Genomic DNA, 14,274 nt, shown 5'->3' on the forward strand with positions numbered 1-14,274 from the left:
CTACAATTGACCAGAGAGTGAATATGTCAGATTTTGTTTCCGGGTCGATGCCTCCAGTAATCTCGCTTCAATTTTCCTTCTGAGCTTACTCTGTGGAATACTGCATCAAAAGTAATATATTCTGTAGGCCAACCTCATATTGTGTTAGTTTGTGAAGTCGAGCTGCCCATCCTCTGCCAATCTTGGAAGGGCGTGTGTTCCTTCACCATCTGCGCAATCAGTTAGATTACTGCCAGTCTAAATCTAACAAGGAGCCCAATTCTGCTCTGCTGAAATGAATCACAATTAGAATTAAATCGTGGCTATTGCTGGACAAAAGACATGTTTTTGAAGTTTTCGTCTGTGAAATGGAATCACCCGATAATGTCATGAACCAGTTCACAGTGATACTAAATTAAATAATGGCCAGCGAGATGACGAAGAGACGCTGGCCAAAGGCCGTCGATGGGAGTACATAGAACATAGAACATAGAACAATACAGCGCAGTACAGGCCCTTCGGCCCACGATGTTGCACCGAAACAAAAGCCATCTAACCTACACTATACCATTATCATCCATATGTTTATCCAATAAACTTTTAAATGCCCTCAATGTTGGCGAGTTCACTACTGTAGCAGGTAGGGCATTCCACGGCCTCACTACTCTTTGCGTAAAGAACCGACCTCTGACCTCTGTCCCATATCTATTACCCCTCAGTTTAAGGCTATGTCCCCTCGTGCTAGCCATTTCCATCCGCGGGAGAAGGCTCTCACTGTCCACCCTATCTAACCCTCTGATCATTTTGTATGCCTCTATTAAGTCTCCTCTTAACCTTCTTCTCTCTAACGAAAACAACCTCAAGTCCATCAGCCTTTCCTCATAAGATTTTCCCTCCATACCCGGCAACATCCTGGTAAATCTCCTCTGCACCCGTTCCAAAGCCTCCACGTCCTCCCTATAATGCGGTGACCAGAACTGTACGCAATACTCCAAATGCGGCCGTACCAGAGTTCTGTACAGCTGCAACATGACCTCCTGACTCCGGAACTCAATCCCTCTACCAATAAAGGCCAACACTCCATAGGCCTTCTTCACCACCCTATCAACCTGGGTGGCAACTTTCAGGGATCTATGTACATGGACACCTAGATCCCCCTGCTCATCCACACTTTCAAGAACTTTTCCATTAGCCAAATATTCAACATTCCTGTTATTCCTTCCAAAGTGAATCACCTCACACTTCTCTACATTAAACTCCATTTGCCACCTCTCCGCCCAGCACTGCAGCTTATCTATATCCCTCTGTAACCTGCTACTTCCTTCCACACTATCGACAACACCACCGACTTTAGTATCGTCTGCAAATTTACTCACCCACCCTTCTGCGCCTTCCTCTAGGTCATTGATAAAAATGACAAACAGCAACGGCCCCAGAACAGATCCTTGTGGTACTCCACTTGTGACTGAACTCCATTCTGAACATTTCCCATCAACCACCACCCTCTGTCTTCTTTCAGCTAGCCAATTTCTGATCCACATCTCTAAATCACCCTCAATCCCCAGCCTCCGTATTTTGTGCAATAGCCTACCGTGGGGAACCTTATCAAACGCTTTGCTGAAATCCATATACACCACATCAACAGCTCTACCCTCGTCTACCTGTTCAGTCACCTTCTCAAAGAACTCGATAAGGTTTATGAGGCATGACCTACCCTTCACAAAGCCATGCTGACTATCCCTGATCATATTATTCCTATCTAGATGATTATAAATCTTGTCTCTTATAATCCCCTCCAAGACTTTACCCACTACAGACGTGAGGCTCACCGGTCTATAGTTGCCGGGGTTGTCTCTGCTCCCCTTTTTGAACAAAGGGACCACATTTGCTATCCTCCAGTCCTCTGACACTATTCATGTAGCCAATGATGACATAAAAATCAAAGCCAATGGTCCAGCATTCTCTTCCCTGGCCTCCCAGAGAATCCTAGGATAAATTCCATCAGGTCCCGGGGACTTATCTATTTTCAGCCTGTCCAGAATTGCCAACACCTCTTCCCTACGTACCTCAATGCCATCTAAACTATTTGCCTGGAGCTCAGCATTCTCCTCCACAACATTATCTTGTTCCTGAGTGAATACTGACGAAAAATATTCATTTAGTATCTCGCCTATCTCTTCAGACTCTACACACAACTTCCCATCCCTGTCCTTGACTGGTCCTTCTCTTTCCCTAGTCATTCGCTTATTCCTGACATACCTATAGAAAGCTTTTGGGTTTTCCTTGATCCTTCCTGCCAAATACTTCTCATGTCCCCTCCTTGCTCGTCTTAGCTCTCTCTTTAGATCCTTCCTCGCTACCTTGTAACTATCCATCGCCCCAACTGAAACTTCACACCTCATCTTCACATAGGCCTCCTTCTTCCTCTTAACAAGAGATTCCACTTCTTTGGTAAACCACGGTTCCCACGCTCGGCACCTTCCTCCCTGCCTGACCGGTACATACTTATCAAGAACACGCAGTAGCTGATCCTTGAACAAGCTCCACTTATCCAGTGTGTCCAACACTTGCAGCCTACTTCTCCACCTTATCCCCCCCAAGTCACGTCTAATGGCATCATAATTTCCCTTCCCCCAGCTATAACTATTGCCCTGCGGTGTATACGTATCCCTTTCCATCCTTAACGTAAACTTCACCGAATTGTGGTCACTGTCCCCAAAGTGCTCACCTACCTCCAAATCCAACACCTGGCCTGGTTCATTACCCAAAACCAAATCCAATGTGGCCTCGCCTCTTGTTGGCCTGTCAACAAACTGTGTCAGGAAACCGTCCTGCACACACTGTACAAAAAACGACCCATCTAATGTACTCGAACTATATCTTTTCCAGTCAATATTTGGAAAGTTAAAGTCTCCCATAATAACTACCCTGTTACTTTCGCTCTTATCCAGGATCATCCTCGCCATCCTTTCCTCTACAAACCTAGAACTATTTGGAGGCCTATAGAAGACTCCCAACAGTGTGACCTCTCCTTTCATGTTTCTAACCTCAGCCCATACTACCTCGGAAGATGAGTCCCCATCTAGCATCCTCTCCGCCACCGTAATACTGCTCTTGACTAGCAGCGCCACACCTCCCCCTCTTTTGCCTCCTTCTCTGAGCTTACTAAAACACCTAAACCCCGGAACCTGCAACATCCATTCCTGTCCCTGCTCTATCCATGTCTCCGAAATGGCCACAACATCGAAGTCCCAGGTACCAACCCATGCTGCCAGTTCCCCTACCTTATTTCGTATACTCCTGGCATTGAAGTAGACACACTTCAAACCACCTACCTGAACACTGGCCCCCTCCTGCGACGTCAAATCTGAGCTCCTGACCTCTATAATCTCATTCTCCCTTACCCTAAAACTACAATCCAGGTTCCCATGCCCCTGCTGCATTAGTTTAAACCCCCCCAAAGAGCACTAACAAATCTCCCCCCCAGGATATTTGTGCCCCGCAGGTTCAGATGTAGACCATCCTGTCTGTAGAGGTCCCACCTTCCCCAGAAAGAGCCCCAGTTATCCAGAAATCTGAATCCCTCCCGCCTGCACCATCCCTGTAGCCACGTGTTTAATTGCTCTCTCTCCCTATTCCTCATCTCACTATCACGTGGCACGGGCAACAACCCAGAGATAACAACTCTGTTTGTTCTAGTTCTGAGCTTCCATCCTAGCTCCCTGAAAGCCTGCCTGACATCCTTATCCCCTTTCCTACCTATGTCGTTAGTGCCAATGTGGACCACGACTTGGGGCTGCTCCCCCTCCCCCTTAAGGACCCGGAAAACACGATTCGAGACATCACGTTCCCTTGCACCTGGGAGGCAACATACCAAACGTGAGTCTCTCACGCTGCCACAAAATCTCCTATCTGTGCCCCTGACTATCGAGTCCCCAATTACTAATGCTCTGCTCCTCCCCCCCCCCCCCTTCCATTCTGAGCAACAGGGACAGACTCCGTGCCAGAGGCCCGTACCCCATGGCTTACCCCTGGTAAGTCCCCCCCCCCCCACAAGTATCCAAAGCGGTATACTTGTTTCTCAGGGGAACGACCGCAGGGGATCCCTGCACTGACTGTTTTTTCCCAGTCCCTCTTACAGTTACCCATCCATCTCCAATCTTTGGTGTAACTAATTCCCTGAAGCTGCTATCTATGACCCCCTCTGCCTCCCGAATGATCCGAAGTTCTTCCAACTCCAGCTCCAGTTCCCTAACTCGGTCTTGGAGGAGCTGGAGATGGCAGCACTTCCTGCAGGTAAAATCAGCAGGGACACTAACGGCATCTAGAGAGTAGGCCGAGAATAGCGGGGCGACTCTCGGCCTCCAGGCCAGGGCTGAGGAGGAAGGGCGGGAGAGCGGGCGGGCGGGCGGGCACAGGAAAGGGACGGCAAGTTGGTACAGTGCCAACTCACAGTACCAGGGACCTCACAGTACCAGGGACCCGGGTTCGATTCCTTGGGTGACCGCGTCGATTTAGCACATTCTCCCCTTGTCTGAGTGGGTTTCCTCAGGCATTCCGGTTTCCTCCCACAAAGATGTGAAGGATATGTTCATTGGCCACGATCAATGTGCGCTGTCACCGAGCTAGGGCAGGTGAGTGTGCCTAGCTCGGGTACTCTTTCGGAGGGTCGGTGCACACTCGTTAGGCCAAATGGCCTCCCCTGCTCCGTAGGGATTCGATGGAATGACACTTCTCTGGGCCTATCCACCTGAATCACTCCAACACCAACACAATTCATTAAATCTAGACATCTAAAAATTCTCCTTAACCCACTGGCTTGAATGCTTGAATGCAAGGAGTGAATCTTCTTTAAGGGAACTTACAACAACACCCAGTACGACTTCATTTTCACCTTCATCTCCTGTGATGTGGTTCGTGGATATGACAAAGTCAACTTAGGATCAAGCCACCGCGATTAGTCCGAAATGTCACCTCAGTCTTTCCCTTTTCCTTCACTGACAGAATATTGCCATGTTTTCCAAACTATGTTCAGTGTTGAATCGAGGAGGAATCCGAGTGCTGACCTTCAATTCGGATCAATTTATTGATGTTCCCGTGTTCACTGCACTAACGGACTAAACAAAATCATGAAAAATACTTATATAACTTTTATAATTAGCGATTAAGAGTGATTTAGCAGCGAGAATTAATTAGAAAATCAGATTCAAAGCAGTCACTGAGAGATGATGGCGGATTAGAAGAGGACTCTCTCAATCTTAAATTATTCTTCGTAATCAGGTCAGAGGATGCTGAGTGATATCCACCCTCTGTCCCGATTGGTTAGGACTTGATACAGATATCAGCTGACAACCTATCAATGTACAGGTTCCACGATTCAGCCAATCCACGCAAAGCTCATTTGTTTTCTGACTAACGGCGGCAGCGCAGGGGAAGGGTACTGAGTGAAATTGTTCTCCACACAGCAGGAACAACGACTCCAGTGAAGCCAATGTTGGTCACTGAACAGGATCAGTCTTTGAGGTATGATAGGGGAGTGCCATTTTGTGCCATTATTTTGTCAGTGCCCGAGATTTCGTTTAAAGAATCTACTCACTGGCGGCATAGAGCTGGATTGAATTAATTCCAGACTAGAGTACACAAACAGGTATTGAGCAAAACTGATCTACGTATTGTGATTTCTTATATGATATCAGCTCACAATCAATGAGCGGATGTGACGGTGATTTGCCGATTTTTGGACGGACTGACTGCGCCGCTGCAGGTGCTGAACAGATGACAACTGTCAACCAGTCAGTATTACAGTTGTGATATTAACTCATCCACTCTAAACTCTTGCCGCCCGAATCCGCCTGAGGCTATCGCTCTTCTTGCATTTTCTCTGTGTGCACATAGTCAGGTGTGGACACGAACTTGCACGCAGGCTAGACACAAACACACACACAAAGCCACACACAGACACACATGCACAAACACACACACAAAGCCACACACAGACACACATGCACAAACACACACACAAAGCCACACACAGACACACATGCACAAACACACACACAGAGCCACACACAGACACACATGCACAAACGCACACACAGAGAAAAAGAGATGCACACACATATAAACACACACACTCTGCCCAATCCCCCGCCCCATCCCCGTAACCCCATAACCTAACCTGCACATCTTTGGACACAGGGGGGAATTTAGAATGGCCAATTCACCGAACCTAACATTAACATGACGGGAGAAGTTCACAAATGCGGGTGAAAGACATCTTCTCAAAGGTAGTTCGGGATGGCCAATAAATGAAGACCCAGCCAGCGGCACTCACTTCTATTGGGGGTAAAATATGGACGGTCTCTTTTAATAAGTAGATTGCCGACATTCCGTACTCACTGAGTAATCCTCCCATGTTGGTTGTTTCTTCTTGTGGCCATCACCAGATGCTGAGGTGGCTGACTCGCAAGCTGTCTGTATCTGTGCACAATGTGAAACATAATGGAGTGGGTGCAGTTCATCAACACGATTCCCGCATCAGTAACAGCCACCGCCCGAGGGAGCTTCAGCACCTCAGCTTCTCCAGTCAGCCCCGTGCAGATCAGAGTGAAATTACACTGTGAATCCAGAGCATCAACAGATTATACGAAATGCCAGTTGAAGAAAGTGTCCAGCGAGGTCGGGATCAGAAGAAAGAGATGGATATTATATTCAGAAGTATTAACAAGGATACGAACACACGCGTCAAGCCTAATTCAGAGTGTCATTCCTGTTGAACTAACAAATAAAGCTGAGTCTCTTGGTTTAACCGCTCATACTCAATATTTCACATTGATTCCGGATCAGGCTCTCTGGGCTTAAAGTAGGCCGCTTACGTTCAATTATTCTCAGTGATTCACATTGCTGGCTGATGGCATGTGTTGGTAATTGCAGACTGCAATCTTCATGTCAATCCCTGCCAATGTGCACCTGATAAGATGGCGTCAAATAAAAACTTATTTCGCTTTTTTCTCTTATCCGGAGATACCCGACATCTCGCCTTCAATTGTAGCAGCCACTTATTCCATTTCATTTCCTCCCACATTGCAGCTCAAGCTATACTCCACATTCTGATCACTCTGAGCGTAAAATAGGGATCTCTTAATACTCGTCCAAAAATCTCATTTTGCATGTTGAACACGTGTTCTCACCTTCATGGCTGCACTGCAAACGTTGTTGTTGAATATTTGAAGCATAGCAACAGTAATAACAACTTTGACAACTCCTAATAATATACTTCGTTTGCTATCAATGCCAAAGTGCTGTTTCTGTCTCGTCATTTGTCCTTACTTGTATGTTCTCAATATTTATTGGGCACTGCGGGTCTGGTATTTGTCCCGTCATTGAAGCCAATAGGCTGTCCCACTATCCTCTGGTGGTGGCGACATGGAACTACAAGGTACAGCTTTCAAGCGCGTCAGAGTCTTCAGGGACCAAGGCTGCATTCAACAATTTCCGATAATGAAATCGAGAATTTTTATGTCTTTTAAAAGTAGACTGTACATATTAGTGAAGAATTATATGTGTATAAATACACCACCTTCAGTCAAAGACATTCCGACTCATATCTGAGTCAGTGAGGTTCTGACACTCAGCCTCTGTCCTTAAGGAGTTAAGGCAGAAAGAGAAGTGTTTACTTTAAACTGTATCTAATAAACTACATAGAGCGGCAACTAATTCAAGCAACATGCAGAAACCCAGCAGTAATCATTCAGATATTTCCCTTCCCAAACGATTGTGGACAAAACGCGGATTTTGGTAAAATCTTTTTATTTTGTGCACACTTAATTTGATAAATTTCAGCATTGTAACCACCGCTGAACCTCAAGTGATCCACGCTGCAGTTGATTCCTACGCCGTGCGAACCAAGCTGTTGAAACAGTTAAACAGGTACTCCAGCCACTTTGCAGATCAGACATTTTGCCACCTGAAGTCAACTACAACGGAAGTTAGATGCGAAGACCATCACAATACAATGACGTAGAGTATCGGTGAGATTCCTGCGTCCAATGACAATATCAGCTCAGTGTGTGTATTGAAGAGCAGCACATTACCCTGAAGCAAGCTCTTTCGCTGAACTGAGTTTGAAAAGTTTTTAGAACATATAATTCCAACAGTGCAGAATTCCTGCAGTGCAGAAGGATGCTATTGGGACCATCAAGTCTGCACTGAGCCTCTGAAAGAGCAACGTACCACGGCCCAGTCCCCCGCAATCCCACAAAATCTGCACATCATTGGACACAAAGGGGCTATTTGGAATGGCCAATCCACCTAACCTCCACATCTTTGGACTGTGGGATCAAACCCACGCAGACACAGGGAAAAAAATGTAAACTCCACACAGACAGTCACCCAATGCTGCAATTGAACTCGGGCCTCTGGCGTTATGAGGCAGCAATGCTGTGTCGTTGTGCCACCAGCAGGCGGCAGTGATAGGATGTATTATAAAATAAATGGCAGGCAGCATCTGTGGAGAGATGAACAGATTTAACCTTTCTGATCGAAGACCTTCAAACCGAACAGTTTATTTAAAATGCGGCAATCGTCTTTTCATCGCATTTTTGTATTCAATTTCCGCGGGAGCCACTGGCCAATTCCCTATCTGCATTAATTAGATATAAAAAGAACAGTGACCTGACTGGTTTTTTGATTTTTGATTTGATTTATTGTCACATGGACCGAAGTCCAGTGAAAAGTAGTTTCCTGCGGCAGAGGAACGTACACAGTACGTACATAGTAGACACAAGAATAATCAACAGAGAACATTGACAAATGGTACATCGACAAAACAGTGATTGGTTACAGTGCGGAACAAGAAACCAAACAAAGCAAATATATGAGCAACAGCAGAAAGAAAACATAGAAGAACATAGTAATCATCTCAGATTAGGAAAATAGTTTTAGTAGGTCAGAACGCTGACAGGATACAAAAGAAAAGGGACAGAGGGGGAGAGCCTGCAGAGAGTCGCCATGCTCCGGAGCCCTGGTTAAATTGAAAACAAAGACGGGTTTAGCTGATTGGATGTCATCTGATGATGCAGTGAACAATGACTCAATCAGCAGAGACCCGGGTGTTACTCAACCCCTCGTCAATTCTTGACGAAAACAATTTCAGCTTCACCCACTCTGCTCAGATCCACCGCCAGCTCCCTGCAAACATGCCGCCTGTTACTTTGTCTTTATTCCTCACAGCTGCAGCTCTTTTAACAGGTCAGTTCTTAAATTACAAAGCTCTGTTTTTCACATCTTCTGCGGGCATTACAGTTAATCGAGTAATTCACTCAACACAGCTGGGAAATAAATGGATTCACAATTAGAAATATCATCGTTATTCATCGTATCCCAACACTCTACGCTGGGAGTAGGCGGGATTCCCGGAGTTACGCTGGGACTCTAGACTCCACTGGTGCTCATGAGGCACTTTGATAGATACAAGAGTTCGAACGAAACCTATCGACCGTTTCCAGCTTCCCCTTCAAATTACAAGAGATGAAGAAGCGGAACTGATCTCCATAGATCAGTGACCAGGCTAGGAACACACCCTCAGTAGCTATAAAGCCCTGGAGTGGTATTGAAACGCAGAACCTCCGGCCCAGAAGACGTGCCTGAGAATCCGTAATTCACATCTTTATTCTTGCCCGAAATGTGGTTGTGGTGAAGCGTCACAGATATTTCCTGTAATGCCAGCTGTCACTTGTAACAGCGGTGAACTAACTGACAGCTCTGCAAGTTCTAACCAAAGAGAAGATCTCGGAACGTTAGCTGGTGCAATTCTGTCTGTGAAACAGCGATTATCAATGTATTCCCGAATATTGCTGCAGGATATTGGTGGATTATTATCATCAAAGTGTTATTATTGCTTTGGTTGCTGTATCTGATGCCTTGTTCGTTGTTTTTCTTTTGCTACATTTTCTATTTAATATTGATCCGAGATCACTTGTCTCAGCTTTCTGACGTGCCTTCTACATTTGCAAAGTCCGTGTTCATTTACATAAATAAATGGACTGAAAATATACATAAAACTGTTAAGATTGGATGTTCATTTGGAAAGAATGGAAGTCTTGAAAGCTTCCTAATCATCAAACAAAGATGCCAAAAAAATGTAAATAAGGCGCTGTATCAAAAAGTGATTGATATTGTTCTGTGGGCTAATCTGCAAGTCATATCACTGGAAATAACACATGTTTTTCAGTCCAATAAATCACACGGATGAAAAACATTTGTTTATCCATTTTGTTTGGATCACTCTCATTTCCATTGCACACGGGCTGCTTGTCTCCACAGTCCTCATGTTGAGTGAGTTCTTGTACAGTCTCCTCGTCTCTTTGTTCCACAGTGTCTCACTGCACTGTAATACACCGCAGCGTCTGACAGCTCCACCGTGTTAACACTGAGAGTGATGGAACCTTTCTCACTGTCCACAGACACTTTAAACCTTCCCTCAACTCTTTCATCTCTCAATGTGGAGACCAGATACTCTGCAGCCTGATTGGAAAACTGCCGGTACCAGAATACAAAGTCATTTGTTGTGAGAGTAACATTGTGATGAAGCGAGATGGTCTGTCCTTGTGTTACCCGATACATCCATATCTGAAATGTCCCCGTGTGACAAGGAACAGCTGTTAAAACAAGAATAACATTAACGTTATGATACATACAGGGATAATTAACTAGATATGCTTGAGTACATAGGCAAAATAAACTAATCTATCTGTGTATCTATATATGTATCCGTCTCCCCGTCTGTCTGACCATCTATCGAACTACTATCAATCTGCCTAGCTACATATTGTTTGTCTAACTTTCTCTCGCATATCTGTCTACCTGGGATCTGAGAAAATTCATTTTTCCGCCTGCCTCTGTCGAACAACCAAAGAACATGTTTAGACATTCTGCAACTGTAATAACAGCTATTGGATATTGTAACTCTATCCAGATGGAGTTTAATATGGGAAATTAATCATTCTGATCATCACCGGCATTTCTAAAGATTCTGATTTGTGGAAATGTAAACGGGGCAGCGGAGACCCGGCAGTGAACAAGATATTGTACAGCCGGATCCGCTCTGTGTCTCACTGTGCCTGCTTCGCACAGAGATACATTCCGGAGTCCTGGATCGCGCTCTCATCCACACAGATGGTATTGGACTTCGTTGTTCTGTCAAAGGACAGGGTGTAGCGTCCTTTGGTCTCAGTCCCCTGGTAAATGGAGGCGATAAATGTGGGAGCTCCTGTCAGTGTCTGTCTGTACCAGGCTACGGTATCGCCTGAACCAATGGAGATCCGACAGTTCAGTTCAGCCCGATCCCCTTCCCGAAACACCACCTGCTCAGGGCGGGAGCTCTGATCCTCACACTGAACAGCTGGGAACAAAAGAAAATTATCATAACCACACGGTATTATGAGATTGTTAAAAAAGATGCTTCAGATAAGAAAATAAACTCACCCAATATCAGCAGCATCAGAGTTCCAGCTGGAAACAGCTCTTTCCTGGGGTTTCTGGTCATGATGATGAAGGTGGACAAAAGGCGGATCAATCCGGGTCTGATTTCCAGACTGGGACTTGCTGCCAGTCCGGGACTCAATGCTGTGCGGGTGAGGAGAGGAGAGAGCTTTGCATTCTCCCCCTGAATGTTAAACTGCTCCTCACCGATTGGACTATTGTGGAATGTCTTTATTTGACGTTACACACGATGCCATTGAGCGATTGGTTGTCTCTCAATTCATAGACCACTTGAACCGTCACTGATTCCGAACCTCGGTGCTTCCTGTGTGTAACAGCAGGTTAGCATGATTCATATAGTCAGTGCTCTATTGTCTGTCTAACTGAACAGAGCCATTGATTATCTAAAAATCATAGTGTTTTACAGCCCAAAGAGAGGGAATGGGTCCATTACTTACGTACTGTCTCGCTGAAAAAATTATCCACTGTTTGTTTCCATACATTTCATTATTTTAAAATGTCTATTTACTGTTCATATGTTTGTCCACTTCTTCCTTAAGCTGACTGATGGATTTCTCTCATCCCTTCTTCATCTTTCCCAATTCCTCCCACACTCTGTCTGTGAAGTTAATACCAAATGAAATAAGAGCCACGGAACCGGTCCATGTGTTTGAACAGCATCCCCAACATTGATCTGTACATATTTATACTGTCTGTATCAGTTCTAATATCTGCATCGCTTTTGATAGAACCTTTAACGTCATCGGCAACGTGTTGCCAAATTTTTGCATCTGAACCCTGAATACTTTCTCCTCTTTGACTCATTCAAATTATATTTACTTCTTAGCTCCTTCCTCATTCCATCTACTTTATGTGTTTATATGATTTTATAAAAACAGACACAACATTTTTGGTTGTACTTTAGATCAGCAGCCTTTTTGCTCCGTGGTTATTCAATGCAGGAAATGATCTGCTGACGCAGACATACAGATTGTTGACAGAACCAGTGATAGGAAGGGGCCAGAGGCATCGATGTCTCCACCAGAACAATCGGTTCAGATAGAGAGCAGCCAGCGGAAGCTGTGGCCGGGGTCACCACAGACTGTAAACTGATCAAACTGTGCGGCTGTTACCAGCTGCCGTCACAAGTGCTGGAGAGGAAATAGCGACGGTCGAACCTGCAGAATATGCGACCATCCTGCACCTGCTCACTGCTCAAGTGACTGAGAACAAACAGTGTGGGAGTGACATTAACGGCCCAGAATCTTAGAGATTTAGGGAACGGAGCGAGGGTTCAGTTCACCTGTGTCTATTTGGAAACACTGTCCCACTTGCATTTCCCACCCCACATTACCCATGCTGCTTTCCCTTCACAATTCTCTTTTGAAAGTTGCCGTTGAATCTTCTTCCTTCGTCCTTTCATGCTTCGAACTACGGATGTTAACATATGGCAACAAAATAGATAAAATTCACCTTTCACTCTCCAATTTTCCATGAAATCGGGGGGATTTTGCTACTGGTTTTGGAAACAATCACTTGTGATCTATACTACCAAAATACATCATTTTAGCACATCAATTGAGGGCGCTTCTACTTTCTTTGTTAAAAGCAAATGAAGGCAAGTTTCGCTAGCCTTGTGCAAAGATTTGCATTATGCCTGTTATTCTGATATATAACGTCCGCACTTGCTCAGACTTCTTAACAATGTTCATACATTGTCCTGCGCACGATTTGGCCAGAGCCGGCCAACAAAGAATTCTATAGATTTAGTGTCACTTGATCTTTTGTATCATCTGACATAAACATCAACAGCACGAAAAGTTGAATCTAAAAACCTCCAATTTGCGTTTATGGGAAACATTTGTATCTTCTTGTGAGTTTCATTGCACGCGAAATTCTTTCAATGGCCGCATTCTAACAGCAGTGAGACAAATACCGTAAGGTTCCCCACGGTAGCCTATTGCAGAAAATACGGAGGCTGGGGATTGAGGGAGATTTAGAGATGTGGATCAGAAATTGGCTAGCTGAAAGAAGACAGAGGGTGGTGGTTGATGGGAAATGTTCAGAATGGAGTTCAGTTACAAGTGGCGTACCACAAGGATCTGTTCTGGGGCCGTTGCTGTTTGTCATTTTTATCAATGACCTAGAGGAGGGCGCAGAAGGGTGGGTGAGTAAATTTGCAGACGACACTAAAGTTGGTGGTGTTGTCGACAGTGCGGAAGGATGTACCAGGTTACAGAGGGACATAGATAAGCTGCAGAGCTGGGCTGAGAGGTGGCAAATGGAGCTTAATGTAGAGAAGTGTGAGGTGATTCACTTTTGAAGGAATAACAGGAATGCAGAATATTTGGCTAATGGTAAAGTTCTTGGAAGTGTGGATGAGCAGAGGGATCTAGGTGTCCATGTACATAGATCCCTGGAAGTTGCCACCCAGGTTGATAGGGTTGTGAAGAAGGTCTATGGAGTGTTGGCCTTTATTGGTAGAGGGATTGAGTTCCGGAGTCATGAGGTCATGTTGCAGCTGTACAAAGCTCTGGTACGGCCGCATTTGAAGTATAGCGTACAGTTCTGGTCACTGCATTATAGGAAGGACGTGGAAGCGTTGGAGCGGGTGCAGAGGAGATTTACCAGGATGTTGCCTGGTATAGAGGGAAAATCTTATGAGGAAAGGCTGATGGACTTGAGGTTGTTTTCGTTAGAGAGAAGAAGGTTAAGAGGCATACAAAATGATCAGGGGGTTAGATAGGGTGGACAGTGAGAGCCTTCTCCCGCGGATGGAAATGGCTAGCACGAGGGGACATAGCCTTAAACTGA

At 45.2% G+C, this 14,274-nt stretch overlaps 1 protein-coding gene across 1 annotated transcript in view; it reads left to right on the top strand.

Moving 5' to 3' along the window:
* Positions 1 to 14,274, top strand: part of LOC140418954 (uncharacterized) — a 150,762-nt gene that overhangs the window by 49,388 nt on the left and 87,100 nt on the right. The window lies entirely within an intron of this gene.

Source organism: Scyliorhinus torazame, chromosome 5 (assembly GCF_047496885.1).
Source record: "Scyliorhinus torazame isolate Kashiwa2021f chromosome 5, sScyTor2.1, whole genome shotgun sequence".
Classification (NCBI taxonomy): domain Eukaryota; kingdom Metazoa; phylum Chordata; class Chondrichthyes; order Carcharhiniformes; family Scyliorhinidae; genus Scyliorhinus; species Scyliorhinus torazame.